The 15,915-nt window shown below is 39.2% G+C and overlaps 1 protein-coding gene across 1 annotated transcript in view; it reads right to left on the reverse strand.

Annotated features, from left to right (window-relative positions):
• LOC136808599 (E3 ubiquitin-protein ligase SHPRH-like) overlaps positions 1-15,915 on the reverse strand; it is a 79,399-nt gene that overhangs the window by 22,033 nt on the left and 41,451 nt on the right. The window lies entirely within an intron of this gene.

The following is a 15,915-nucleotide window of genomic DNA, read 5'->3' on the forward strand; positions in this document are numbered from 1 at the left end:
GGTGGAAAGAATTCTGAAATCCAGAAAACGATCTGGAATCACGAGTTATCTTGTGAAGTGGCAAGGATATCCCTTGTCGCAGGCTACTTGGGAGCCTAGTGAAAATATTTTAGACCCAAACCTCATTGTAGACTTCAATCGCAGAACAAAACAAAAGAAGGCTAATAAGGCCAAAGCTAAGGAAAAGAAAGAAGGAAAAAAACTCGAAAAGAAAGCCTGAACACGATCGTCGTTAAGGAACCAGAGAACGAGAACCATTCTAACTTCCAATTTCTAACTCTATCATCACGGTCTTAATTTTTATAATGCTGTTCACGTTGGGGTCTGCAACGAGGTTGGGGCCCAGAGAATTAGGTGATTTATATGACTGCACCACACTCCAACGAAAATGGACATTAGTCGTTGCCTTCGTTTCGTCGGCTACCTGAACAATAAAAGAAAAACAACATTAGTAAATACAGAACAGTCATTGCCTATAAATGTATTAATAATCACAATTACTTGCAGTTTTCGAAGCACAAAGGTAGACCTACAGAAGGGACACAGAGATGTAAGTATAGCTATTTTTTTAATCCAATTTGAATTTTTTAATTTTGCGTTAGATAGTCGTAATACGGACACGCACCCTCAGCCTTCACACGCCGTGTGTTCTTATCCCAAAGAGAAATTTTTATTGGAATTGAGAAATTTTGCACTAGTACTAGAAATATTTTTGAGACTTAAAAATTCGATTTTTTTCCTACGCGTCTAATAGGAAACGAGGGTATAATCGGGACAGGAACACAGGCACTAGGAAATAGATTTTTTTATATAACGGCATTTTGAATTATTTTATATACGTAGGCAGTAACGGAGAGAGACCTATTTTGTGGGAAGTTTTGTGTGCCTCCAAACATCGAAAATCTTACCTTGAGGTGAAAATTCCAAGTGTGAAACTCGTCATCGATTCAAAAATTGGTGTGCCTGAAAAAATAAAATAAAATAATGAATAGGTTCTACATAAATAGAATAAAGCCTGACTGGGAATTCACAGACGAGCGATAGCTATGAGACACGTACTTTTTCTATCAGCCTCGACTAGATCTCACCTAGAGGGGGGAGGGAAGTCTATTGATATAGGTAAAAAGGAGGAGGGCCGTGAAAGTAATTGAAATAGTGTGGAAATGGAGTTGGATGCCAGGCTGGGAAACAGAAATACCAAAACGAAGACTAAACCTTAAACCAACCCAGAAGGACCGACGATGGACGAAACCCCTGAAAGAAGAGAGAGGAAAAGAAACCACTTACCGGACGACAATAGCAGCAGACGATATCTTCGTAGCCGCGCCAAACTCGGCCACAACACCTGGTGGCCAAGACTGATCCATTTATATCCTCAAAGTGCTTTGGGTGCAAACACCCGGGGCACATTGCGATGTTTGTAGAGTAACAATTGACGCATTGCCACACGGCGTTCCAACGCCCGTTCACTGGAACCAAGGTTACTGTGCACAGTCGATCCATCTTCACGGGTATCCAAGAAATAATGAAAGAATATAACCGCTAAAAGAAACTATACTCTCCGTACAGCCACAACGATTGGTTGAAAGCAATCTACCAATCAAATACCACCAAGTACCCATTACAAGTAATGCCGAACAACACAACAACAATGATATGTTTTTCAGTAACAATGAATAAGTTTCCGCGGGACAGTCTCTGTGCAGTCACCACGATTGGTTGAAAAGAACCTACCAATCAGATACCGCCAAGCAACATTTAAAAACAATACCGAACAACACAACAAAATGAACTATTTTGAAAACAAAAAACGAAGAACTTTCCCACGAGAAAACAACAGTGCTACCATGGTTTCCACCCTCCCTTCCAATCAACCATCACCATAGACAACAGACAATTTCCATCCTAGCCTTGGCACAAAGAGAGACACTATTCTGGGGTCATTTAGACCCCGTAGAGTAGAAATGATATGGTTCATGTTATGTTGATTGGGCAATGTCCACCCTCCTCCCTTATTATACCTCATATTACTTCAGTCATAAGATAAATATGTTCTTACAAAAAAATATTATTTAAATAGTTAACCTTATATTATGTGGATTATAGGAATAGTATTTATCGTTAGAGTTTAGATTATTTAATGTTTATTTTCATAGTATTTTTAGGATTATTATATAGGATTTGCTATTGTACTGGTTCAGTCGGAAACGCCCTGGTCATCCCAGGTATTTATTTGAATTGTAGTAGGGGAAACCGCTCCCAACCTGTTTAACAGGGCGGGGAGGGGTGTACAGAGGCGATTCTATAGCCTCTGTACTACGCCCAGAAACCACCTTCCACGCCCGTAACGCCCTCGTTACGGTTGAATAAACTTGAAAGTGTTTTACTCTGCTCAGATCGCCTGATCTGGGAGTCTAGTTTCGGATATGATCGGAGTCGGTGGTTTCTGGAATGCGTCAGGTAAGATCTCTTTTAATTGTAAGATATAGCTAGCACAGAAATACGTACAGTCTCCCCTTCTCTGTTTGATGTCTGGACTAGTCCTCCACCCGTTAATAATGTGGTGTCGACTTAGGCCTGGGCCGGCATCGCATTATTACAAAAATTTTAAGCAGCAAAAAACATCGAATATCTCGCTGGTGTACGTATTACTCTCAGATACTCTTTTTCACAAGTGTAACAAACCTCAACCAGAGAGAAAATAATTAATCAAATAACTTTGGCAATTTCCACTCTAGACCGTCATAAACACCACAAAATAGTTTCTTAGAAACACAATCAAAGAAGATTAGTCACATCAGAAATTAAACGACTGCTAGTCTACGCAAAATGAATAAAGAATTCGCATTCCAAATCTCTCTTGATGTGTTTAGTTGCACCACATTATATATGATTTGAGAAACTACATTACACTTCCGAACATATACTACTTACAAAAACAAACACAGAAAAAACAAGTCTTACTTTTATGGACCTACCTGGTTATGCATTTAACACATATATAATTGATATCTACGTGAGCGTGACCATTAAAAATCATTCAAAACACAAATAGTGACGATCCAAAATTTCATGCTCTTGAAATATTTTTTTATATTCAAGACTTCGTGAGCAAAAAAAACATCTACCTCATAAAAACTATTGAGTAATTTGACTAAGAACATTGATGTATGCTTATTAATAGTGATTCTTATAGATAAACATGCGTTTAACTTTTTTTGAAAAGATCTGCTTGAGACATCTTTTACCTATAATGGTACCCTACTTTCATGCAAAAAATCAGAAAAAATTATTGATCCAATTTTTCACAAAGTCCAAAAAACCTGTTTTTTAGCCGTTTTTTGGCCCAAATTTGCCCAAAAATATTTTTTTCGAAAATCGGGCTCCGTCACATTCGAGGGTTTATAGTTATGCATCTTTGTGCGAAAATTCATAAAGATTGAAAGAGCCAATCCCGAGAAAAGCTAATTACTAAGTAATTGATAATGTGCTTATAAAAAAATGTCGAATTTGGCCAGTTTTTCTATAAAAACACGGCAAGCAACCAAAATTTCATGTCTAAACACACAAATTCTTCAAAAGTAAGCCCTCATGATAAAAAAAAACATCTATCTCATAAAAGAAATTGAGTAATTTGACTAAGAACATTGATGTATGCTTATTAATAGTGATTCTTATAGATAAACATGCGTTTTTTGAGCCAACAAAAATTTTTCGGAAAAATCTTCTTGAGCCATCTTTTACCTATGATGGTACCCTACTTTCATGCAAAAAATCAGAAAAGATTAATGATTCAACCTGTTTTATAGCCGTTTTTTGGCCCAAATTTGCCCAAAAATTTTTTTTTTGAAAATCGGGCTCCGTCACATTTTGCCCATCACCATTTTGCACATTTGTACCAAAAATCAAAGGATTCCTATGATTCAATCCTGAGAAAAGTTGGTAACAGACGAACGAACGAACGAACGAACACAGGTTAATTTATAGGACCTCTACCCCACCGGGTAGGTCCAATAAATAGCTCCTCCAACCGCAAGGCACTAAGTGATATCGCCAAGGGTACTAAGCTATTAAATAAAAGAAAAAACTTAAAGGGAAAACCATCACTAAAAGGATAAACACAAATATCAAAAAATATTAGAGCTGTGTAAGAAGATCATTAAACTAAAACAAGGCACCACTAAACCTCTCAGAGTCAAGAATAAATTCAATGGCAAGATTAATTATTGAGTTGTTTAGAGAGAGAGAGAGAGAGTGATCCGTCCTAAAGCAAAAGGAATCGGCCTAGATCTAAGATATATTAAAAATAAAATAGTCCTAGGAAATCATAGCGCTAGCCAAAGGAAGAAAAGTACTAGTAGCATAATAAATATTAGATTACTAAAACAACCAAGATAATATCATATTAGAACAATGCCATTCACCATTCTTTTCCAGCCATTTCTATCTTGCGCCAAATCAAACCAATTAATTACAGGCACATTAGCCTTACTCATACACTTTTTCAAACCACGGCCATAAGTAAATTCAGGGGAACCACTTGGGCGGTTACTCCTTACCCATGACGATAACATTTTCCGTGGAAGACGATCAAAATTCATTCTAGCAACATGCCCTGCCCATGAGAGCTGCCTTTTCGTGATGTAACTATCAATAGACAACAAGCCAATACGATTCAACAACTCCTCATTTGAGATTCTATATCGCCTGACATGTAACATATTAACTCTACACATTGCTCTGACACAATTACGATGGAACATACGTAAAAGATTGAATAACTTCTCTGTAAGACTCCATGATTCTGATCCGTAAAGAGCGATCGGAAGCACTAAGCTTTCGTAAACAGATGCCTTGACTTTATTGGAGACATTTGCATTGGAGAAAATCGATTTTCTTAGAGCGCCAAAAGCATTGCTAGCTTTTTTGATACGGTTAGTAATATCAAGATTGTCTGTACAATCGCGTGACATGATTCTACCAAGATAGCAAAAACGGTCGGTTACTGTGGAATTATCGGACACAGGTGTTCGTAACGTTAATTGATTGATATTGAATGTATGTTCAAACTGAAAAATAAATTTGATACAAATTGATCTAGGTTGATAAATTACAAATTTGATTGAAAAACTTACTTTAGAAAATTTGAGTTGACAAAGCCTTGATATAAAATAAAGTTTAGAAAATATTAGCTTACCAGCCTGCCAAATGTGAATTGATATGTGAAAATAATTCCAAATGGTTCAATGTAAATGTTCAAATGATTAAATGATTGATTCAAATTTGTTCACTGATTTCTTGAAAACATTTTTCATCTCTTCATACCACACTCACGCCTTGTGATATGTGATTGAATGAGAGTGCAAAAAACTGAAAAGTGAGATCTGATATGCGAGCTCTCGAATGCTCACGGGAGACATTAATTGATAAATATAAAAAACTAATTGACAAATGACGTCATAATGACCTATGCGTATAATAAATTTTTTTTTTTTTAATTGCTTTTCTTATAAATAAATAATATCTTTTGCACGTTCGTGCTACATTCCCCCAACGTGGAAAAGTGAAATGTCCATCCAGATACAGTTCAGTTCTTGAACATTTTATTGAGTTCTTGCAAAATGTCCATTTCATCAACATGATGAATTACAACCAAATCTCTGACACATCTGGTAGTTTTACGTTTTGCAGTTTCATTTGAATTGACATACTCAACATCAACTTTACGAATTTTACCATCTTTACTAACATGAACAGTTTTTATTCTTCCAAGATGATATGTCTTGGCAATGGAAGAATCATTCTTAAGGAAAAGGACAATATCACCCTTTTTCAAGTGCTTGTCGTTCTTAAACCACTTTGGTTGTGAAATAAGCTTTGGAACATGTGAGATCAACCAATTTTCAAACCACGTGTTGAAGATGTCGATATTCGTTTGGATGATTTTGTTGAATGTTGATGGAACGTTGACTGGACCAATGGGACCTCTCTCGTTGTTGCGTCCGAGAAGAAGTCTGTTGGGTGTAATAAGGTCCATGCTTTCGAAATCAGATGTGATGGAACCAAGTGCGAGAGGCATGTTATTGAGACTGTTCGAAATCTCTGATGCCACCGTTTCCCATTGAAGGATTGATAGTCGTGATTGAGAAATCGTCCTCTCGATCGATCTTGAAATCTCCTTGATTTTGCGTTCAACCTTTCCTTGGTAGTTGTGTGCACCAACTGGACTGATGTCGAATTCAATGGAGTAGTTGCGATGAAGCCTGGCTCGTAAGTCGTGGAAGTCGATTTTGACGTCTTCACATCCTTTGATGAGTTGGCTACCAGAGTCGATGAAGAGCTTCTGAGGATAACCATGGTGAGATGAAAATCGTACGAACGCTTGGATGAAGGCGACAGTGCTGTAGTCGTCCATGATCTTGATTGATGTAGCTGAAGTGGTCATGCAGCAGAAGACCGTCAACCAAAGCTTGATTGTTGATCGTCTGTGGTGATTGCAGTATGCCTTTACAGGCCCTGCAAGATCAATCTGAGAATAATAAAATGCAGGGGCAATTGTTAATTGAGGAGACGAGAGCTTGCCCATTTCAATGCTCACAGTCTTCTTTTCGATGTACCGACATCGAGTACAGTTTCGTTTCGATACGTTTGACAATTTCACGTCCTTCAAGAACGTAAGCTCTCTTAAGGACAAAACGTAGAATTGATTCGTTACCACTATGTTTCACTGTTTCGTCATAACAGTGAACCTCGTTGATGATGCTGTATGCTAAAGGCGAGTGTTTGTCGACGAGTGGAACGAAGAAGCTTGTTGATTGCAAGTCGTGCATTGATGATGCCATTGGAGTGACGATGTTGATGGCTTCTGTCGGTAGAAACCGTCCTGAGTAGTAGAGGATGCCACTGACTTCTTGGCTGACTTTGTTGTAGACAGATGGCTTGTTGAAATGTTTGACCTCCATCGTTGCTTTGCGAAAGAAATAATCTTCCGCTTGCTTGATGTCGTCTTTGGATGGACCATTGCTTGATTGATCGAACTTTGCTGTGGCTGATCTCGTCTTTTTCTTGTTGTTTCTCATCCATCTCATCTTCCTGATGCTCTTGATAACTATTGCTAAAACTCTAACAACAGTTTTGAATCGAAATTTGTTTGGATCAATTAAATAATCCGAGAAGGTGTATCTTGCTTTTACTTCCGATGGAACAACAAAGTTGACGTTGCATGTACCATCAAGAGGTGCCTTTAAGTCTATTGACTTTAATGCCTGTGTTTCTTTGTGAAACTCTTGAAAATCTTTAGAGGTAAGAATAATTTCGCTTACCTTTTTAACAGGAAACTTGGATTCATCTTGGTGCATCCAGTCTTGGCCGACGAACCATTCTGAGTTTGGCTGGACCTCTGATAACTGGACACCTCTCCTTGTTGCTAAGTCAGCCATCATTTGATTGGAGTCGATGAATCGCCAGTCTTCGATGTTTGTGAGTCGATGGACTTCGATTACTCTGTTTCGAACCCACTGCTTGAGTTGAAGCTCAGTGTTTGATATCCAATGAAGCACGATGGTGTTGTCTGTGATTTTCAAGCATCCCTTGTGATGTTGTTGGAATGCTCTCTTGACAACTTCACCAGTGTGTACGTTTATCAATGCTGCAAACATCTCTGCTCGAGGTTGTGTTGATGGTTGAGGAACGAGTTTTGATCGTGCGAATACAAGTTGTGACGAATACGTACCATTTCTCCTTTGAATACGAGTGTAGATGGCAGCACAAGCTAGTGATGGGCTTGCATCACCGAAGTCGAGGGTTGAGATGTCGAGATTGAGTGCATCTTCAGGAATGATTGTGCGGTGAAATTTGATGTCCTTGATTTCTTGGATCATGTCGAAGTGGGATGTCCATAGTGAGCGAAGTGAGTCTGGAAGGACGTCATCCCATTGAAGTTTGTGATTGACTAGTTCATGCAGATCGAGTTTGAGACCAGCAGTGATTGGAGTCATCTTTCCAGTTGGGTCGAAGATTTCAGATACTTTGGAAACGCAGTGTCTTCTTGTGAGTCGAGATGGAATTGTACCTGATGATTCTGTCGGTTTCTTCCCCCTTTGCTTTCGAGCAAAATTCATTTCGGAGATGTCAAGTGATAGTTTGTCGATCTTTGGGTACCAGACCATTCCCCCAACAGAAATAGACTTGCCATCATGTGAGAGAGCTTCAGGTGGGTCACTGCCACTGAAGGTAAATCCTTTGAGTCGAAACCCACCTTTGTTGACGACGATTTCTAAGCTGTCGGCGGTTTCCATGGCTTCCTGTAATGAATCTTCACCTGAAATGCAGTCGTCGACGTAAACGTCCTTGTTGACAACTTCGTTGACGCGAGGGTACTTGTCCTTTGAGTGGTCAGCTGTCTTTCGTAGGGCAAGTTCAGCCTGGTTTCCACTTGACTTTACCCCATAGATCAAGGTTTTGATGATCTTCTCTTGAGGTGGTTGGTTTGGATTGAGATCGGTTGACCACAAATACCTCTGGAGGCACCAATGGTCTTCGTTCAATTTAACCGTATTATACATTTTACTTACATCTGTATGATAACCAATGCGTCTGATACTCCAACGGATGAGGATTTCGATCATCTTATTCATGTTGTTGCGACCCTTGGCACAGATGTTGTTGAGGCTATATCCACTGCTAGTAGGCTGGGAGGCGTCAAACACTACTCGACAGGGTGTTGAGATGGAATTGGTCTTCCAAACTGCCCTCCATGGAATGAAGTTCTGGACTTGGTTGTTACATAATTTGATTTGTTGTTCGTTAGATAGATTTTTGACAAAATCGACATGTCCTAAGTCGTGGAGCTTTTGCTCGGAGGCGATGACGTCATTCTTGTCGATTGGAAATTTTGACAACTTCTTCACTTGTTGCTCGTAGACTTTGAGTGCTTTCCATCGATTGGGATTGAGTTTGACTGTCGGGTCGTGTAACAAAGGAAGAGATGCGATGGTCTGATGCTTTTCGAAGTCGACTTTGACGGATTGATCGATAAGATTTTGTTCGACTTCCTCTTGGATGCTTATGGATTCGATGGTTTCATGATTTTTGCAATCTTTGCACGATCGACATTTGATGCAACGATAACTCACTTCGGAACCGGCAGATTCGACCTCGTGGAATCTCTTCTCTGCCTTGGAGACGAAGATTTGATCATTGTGGACGTGGTAGGTGTCTATCACCGAGTCTTTAAAGCCGAATAATGATACATCTGGGTTGATTCGATAGCCAGCTTGATACGCTCTGAGCTGACTGGAGATGAAGCTTGTTCGATTTGTGATACCAACGTGGGCAGCAATTTGATTGAAGACACGATGTGGACCACCGATTACACCACGAGATCCATCACTGTTTTTGAAGAATGAACGATAGATTGTTAAACCTGATGGAAGTTGGAAGATTATCTCTGGGTGGTAACGTAGATACTTGATTCCGATGATAAAATCGACATCACCTCCAATGGATCTTGGAAGTTTTGGTAGTAAGCTGGCGTCTTGGTTGGTTTTTCTAAATTCGTCTTGGATATCTTTTTCGACTTCTTCCAATTGATGAGTTGGGAAGGTAGCTGTTAGTCGTTCCAAGCAGACGCCAGTGAATGATGCAACGGTTTGGTTGTCGAACGTTGGGATGGATACGGTATACATACCATGAGGAGATTCAGTAGTGCTGTCACCGATTCCACCAAGTTGAATTGGACCAGCGTATTCTTGTGTACAGTTGCTTGGGGGTAGTCGTTGGATGGCGTTGAATTTTGAGACGAAGTCACTACATCCTGAATCGTAGAAGAGCAGGAATTGTTGGTTGTTGATTGTGATCGTTTGAAGTTGATAGATGGCATTGTCATTGTTGGTGGACGAATGATGGCCTTCTTGTCGATTGAAGTGAAGTCCCATGTCTTTGACGAATGGTGGAAGCTGTTCTCGTTTTCTCAAGAGCATATCCTTGTATTGAGTGAGAAGTTGGTCGTTTTCATGCTTGTGATCCTCACATACGAGTACGTGCTTTCTGGTTGGGTACCTGCTATTGTTGTGAACTGGATTTTGACATGTAAAATTTCGTTGACAACGACCTTCCTTATGCTTGGGATGGGACAAAGACGCTCCAGGGAACAAACATTGGTAGCAAAGTCCTTTAGCCTTTAACTCGTTGAATCTTTCACGGGGGGTGAGATTGACAAATTTTTCACAAACGAAGTACTGGATGAGTCTAGAACCTCCTGGGCCACTTGTAACGACGTGGTCGGTGGCACCACAGATATAACATAAATTTGGATCTCTTACCCCTCCTCCTGAGTGGTGTCCACTTTGACGATTTTTAGGTGGATCATTCTTGGGTTGGTCGTTCTTTTGATCGTCAGTTCGATTCTTGATCAACACTTTTCCTTGGGTGATACGAATCTCCTTCTCCAGGAAACTGGTGAATTTTCCCCAGAGATCTTCTCCTTCCAGGTCTTCTTCACAAGTGATTGATAACCAACGATTTTGTCTGTGTTCACCGATCACCTTGCATAACTTCTCGAGACTGTTGCTGTAGTACAATCTTCCTTCAACATTGTGTAGTTTGGCGAGTTTCATGGTGTCTTTGATGAGGCTGATGAGTTCACCAAGTGATTCGATTGTCTTCTCAAGGTTTTTGGATTTGAGCGTGAGGTTAAGTTTGTCGAATTGTTGGAGCTTCTTGTCAAGCATCACTTGTGGGTCACCAAATGATTTCTTAAGCCTCTTCCATATCTCGTCAATATCATTTGAATCCTTGACTAACAACAATGCAGTATGTTCAAGATAATTCATTTTTAACAAGTCTGGTAACAAGTGTTTAGGAGTATTTCGAAGATGGAATTTCTCAAATTTCTCTTTGAAGGTGAAGATGTCATAAGTTGAGTCGTATCCCCCAAATTTCTTAAGTTCGATCGTTAAACTACTGTCAAGCATCATTTTGTGTTTATCAACTTCCCTTTTCTCAAGTTCAGAGTCTAGTTTAGTTTTGTAGAGTTGGAATTTCTGAAGAAAAGTTTCATACCCTCCTCTTTGGTCCTGACCACCATATTGAACAAGTAGAGTGATTTTGGTGTCAAGGTCTGTGAGACGTCTTTCGAGGTGAGGGATATTGGTACTGCGTTTTGTGATGTCTGCGTCACTTAGCTCTGGAAGTTTGTCTGAGAGTTCATTCTCCAGTGATGATTTGAGGGAGGTTATGCTTGAGCTGATGTCTTTGACCAAACGAGTGTCTTGATTCGTTTCTTTCTCTCTTTTACTTTCAACGTCTTGATGATTTCAGCTAGTAGAAGTTTGGCACCTTGCTTCATTTGAAGAAAATCATTTCGGAATTCTTCTTCGATCGGGGACAACTCTTCTAGACGAATGAATAAATCTCGAAGGGTGTTCCTTAATTTCTCTAATGATGTGAAATCTTTATCCAGGGATTTGATGCTTGCTGATGGATCAACTTGATGCTCGTCTATGAAGTCTGCAAGCTCAGCGTGAACGATCTTGTAATCGATGGCTAACGATGCAATTTCAGCAGCCATTGCGTGTGGGATAGCTACTTCTGATGTAGGAGGTTGTTCTTTCACGATTTTACAAAAGGTCTTATAATTGATTTGGTCTTTTGTCTTCAAACGATCACTCCTTCTCATTGATTTGATATATGGGTGTGTCAAATTGATTGGATGACGTGAACGTCAGCTTGAGTCTGTGTGCGACGGTTTGTTGAGCGTCAGCAACGATTGGTTGAATGTCGGACGACAGTTTGTTGAGTGTCGGCGACGATTGGTTTGATGTCGGACGATGGTTTGTTGAGCATCGGCGACAATTGACTTGATGTCGGATGACGGTTTGTTGAGCGTCGGCGACAATTGATATTTGTGCTGTTTGAATGTGGAATTATCGGACACAGGTGTTCGTAACGTTAATTGATTGATATTGAATGTATGTTCAAACTGAAAAATAAATTTGATACAAATTGATCTAGGTTGATAAATTACAAATTTGATTGAAAAACTTACTTTAGAAAATTTGAGTTGACAAAGCCTTGATATAAAATAAAGTTTAGAAAATATTAGCTTACCAGCCTGCCAAATGTGAATTGATATGTGAAAATAATTCCAAATGGTTCAATGTAAATGTTCAAATGATTAAATGATTGATTCAAATTTGTTCACTGATTTCTTGAAAACATTTTTCATCTCTTCATACCACACTCACGCCTTGTGATATGTGATTGAATGAGAGTGCAAAAAACTGAAAAGTGAGATCTGATATGCGAGCTCTCGAATGCTCACGGGAGACATTAATTGATAAATATAAAAAAACTAATTGACAAATGACGTCATAATGACCTATGCGTATAATAAATTTTATTTTTTTTTTAATTGCTTTTCTTATAAATAAATAATATCTTTTGCACGTTCGTGCTACAGTTACGGGTATAAATTTCCCATCTCCCAAGTCGATTGATGTTAGATTCGTATTGTCAAACGTATTAGAATCGTGATACGATTTGACTGGAGCAGAAACAAACAATATTTCCGTTTTTGATGGCTTATTGGGTAAAGATATATCACCAACATGAACTTCCATTCCGAAGCGATTGAAATGGTCAAGCAGTAGAGGAATGAAGATGACGAGATCGATGCGGGATTCGAACAACACGGCTGTATCATCTGCGTACTCTGAGTCAGGGAAGTCGAAATCGATTCCGGAGGCAGTAACTCGTCTCCCTGTCAAACAGAAATCCTTCTTGGTTCTGAACATACAAAGAGGTCGATCGTGCAGTTTACGCCAAGTGATCATTATAGCGGCTATGTAAACAACGAAGAGTACAGGCCCAAGGATGTCCCCTTGTTTAACTCCGATGGTGCAGTTGATTGAATGCTTGCAATTTTCTATTTCAAAATCTACTTTGAAATTATCATGAAGTGATTTTATCAGTCGAATTAACTTGATGGGTGCGCCAAATTTTTCTAACACTTTCCACAACATATCTCTAGGGACTCGGTCAAAGGCCTTGACTAAGTCAAGGAACAAAATCCATGTTTCTTTACTATGTTCTCTACGCTTTTTCATAGCCATATTCACAGCAAAAATAGCGTCTAAACAACCCCTTCCTGAGCGGAAGCCACATTGTGCTTCATGGTCTAGAGATTCGACAACTGGCTGTAAACGATCATGGATAAGTATGGCAAGGATTTTGTAAGCAACTTCCAAAAGCATGATGCCACGATAGTTGCCGGGTTGACTAAGGTCTCCTTTTTTTGGCAAAACTTTCAGCAGACCGGTATCCCAGGATTCGGGTGGAGATTCATTGTCCCAAACCTCGAGAATGATGTCGCGAAGTAAAACGAAACATGGCTGGTTGTGGATACAAGATTTCAGCATGAGTGGTGTGATTCCAGAGTCACCAGGGGCTTTGTTTTTGAGACGATGTAAAGCTTTTTTGATATCGATATCTGTTGGACGTTGCTCGCATTGCGTCAATATAGGGCATTGGTCGAGAAACGTTAATACTTCAGGATCGAACGTAGCTTGATTGTTGTACAATTTTTCGAAGTGATTTTTAAATACTTCGGCATTTTCTTCAGATGATGTACATTTTGTTCCGTTCGGTTTTGTCATCATTTTCTCTTGGACTGGGGCGGGTTTCTTCAAACCGTTCTTAAGTGATTTTATTGAATCCCAACATAGTTTAGTTCCTTTAACAGACGCAGCTGTCGAATTCAAAGAGTTAAGTTTTAGTAAGATCCAGTTCTCCTTTGCTCGCGAGATTGCTTTAGTCAACTCTTTTCTAGCAGTACGGAGTTTCTGTGTTGACGATCGGGTAGAACGATTGATGTGTGCTTTCAAGAGACGGTTACGCTTGTCAATCAGACTGAAAAGGTTCTCCTCATCAGCTTCAAACCAGTCTGGTTGTGGACGAGATGATTTGGGAAGATTCTCAAAAGCAGTTTTTTCAATAGCTGAGGCAAATTTAGAGTAGGTGGGACCATCAGCTGTATTGTCGTAATTCTGTACTACAGTCTGAGCAAAGTGTTTAGCAATCTGTTGATCGAGAAGTGAGGTGTTATTAAGTCGGATCATATTTTGCCGGATGGATGACTGGATTTTAAAACGTGAAATCAATCTTATTTTGCAAATGACCGCTTTGTGATCACTATCGACAAGAGGTGTAAAAACTCCACAGTCTGTAAAACGTTTTGAACTGTCTTTTTGAATTAACACATGGTCTATTTGATGAGGAAGCTTCGAACGCGGGTTGGTCCATGTTGTATATGATTTCTTACGGTAGTAGGTAGATAACGCAAGAAGGTTACGAGATTCTAAGAAGGTCATGAAACGTATTCCCGAGAGATTTCTGTGTGTTAAACCGAACTTCCCAATTGAGTTTTTATACATAGATTCACTGTCTCGATAAGAAGTTCCCAAACTTGAGTTGCAATCGCATCCGATGATAAGAACGTCCGAGTTACGCTTTCTACTCATAATAATATCGAGTTTATTCAAATATTCACTCCAAACATCTTCTTTTGCAACTCCAATAGTTGAATAAGCTGATACGAGAAATATACCGATATCCTTTCCTCTGGCATCTTTCACTAACAATCGTATAGCAATGATTCGTGAACCGAGATCAACATGGGTTTCTGAACCTGCTGCTTTCCAAGCTAACACGGCGTCTCGACTGAGAACGATTCCAACTCCCTCTTGTCCTCGTTTACTGGTGACTTCCGATACGGGTCGTCCATTGGTCAATAACATACATTGTTTGTATTCCAAGTTCTTGAAATCACTAGTCCATGTCTCTTGTAGACACATTGCGAATAAATTTCGAGCGATGAATTGACTGAACAATATATGTTTCTTTGTCGTTGATTTAAGTCCTCTAACATTTTGTGTGACGATGTTAAGGTCTTTAAATTTGTACTTTTTCGCTGGCATTATAGCCCGAGGCTCGCGACACCACTAGGCTGGAAGTTTTAATGTTCAACTCCTGCAGTGCGAGGCAGGCAAGTGACTGGCAAACACACCACAGTACAGCAAGTTGATGAACTTCACAGATTGCTCTTCATGTTGCTCTTTTGGGTGTGGCGGCTTAACCTGCTTTTTATTGGATGGTCGGTTACAGGATTACTAACCACCACACCCTTGTTATTTGTTCATTTTTCTATAAGAACAACTTATTCACTAATTCTTAAATGGAGTGAATTTTTTTATCTGTCATATTTTAAATGTCACATTATTGAGTTGTTTAGGTTGAAAGGTAATTCTGGATCACCGTACAACAAAATGTTGAAGAGCTTAGAAGCACCACTAATTAGAGTACATAATTTTGATCTAAATTATAAAGTAGTCGTCAGTACAGTTTAATTCAGCCGAAATTCTCGAAGTAAGTAAGTCAAAAAAAATTTAAAAACTCAGGTTCTTAATGCCAAAAACTTATTCTTCTGGAAAAACAAGAAATTTTTCGTCTTGATACGTCACAAACATGACTGCGGCTCCTTGAAAATCCAATTATAGAGGCGTCGCATTTTAACATTGGCGCAGGAAAGAATACGTTAAGGGCAGAAACTTTCGCGGGCAGAAACTTTCGCGTTTTTCGCGATTTTGATCCTTTTTCGCGAAAGTTCTGCCAGGTAAGAAATTAAACCTGAAAAACGCGAAAGTTTTTTTTCGCGAAAAATAAACTTTCCTACTCAGTTTTGCACTGTTTGTTAAATTTGTGTTTTATTTTTTTTTACTAAAAAAGTTAAATTTTTTATGAATTCGCGAAAGTTCTGTCTGTGAAATTTCGGCTAAAACCATAATTCGCGAAACTTAAATTTGCTAAATTTCGCGACTTTTTTACTTCGCGAAACTTTCTGCCCTTAAAGTAGATTTT

This window comes from Clytia hemisphaerica, unplaced genomic scaffold (genome assembly GCF_902728285.1).
Source record: "Clytia hemisphaerica strain Z4C2 unplaced genomic scaffold, Clytia hemisphaerica genome assembly, whole genome shotgun sequence".
Lineage (NCBI taxonomy): Eukaryota > Metazoa > Cnidaria > Hydrozoa > Leptothecata > Clytiidae > Clytia > Clytia hemisphaerica.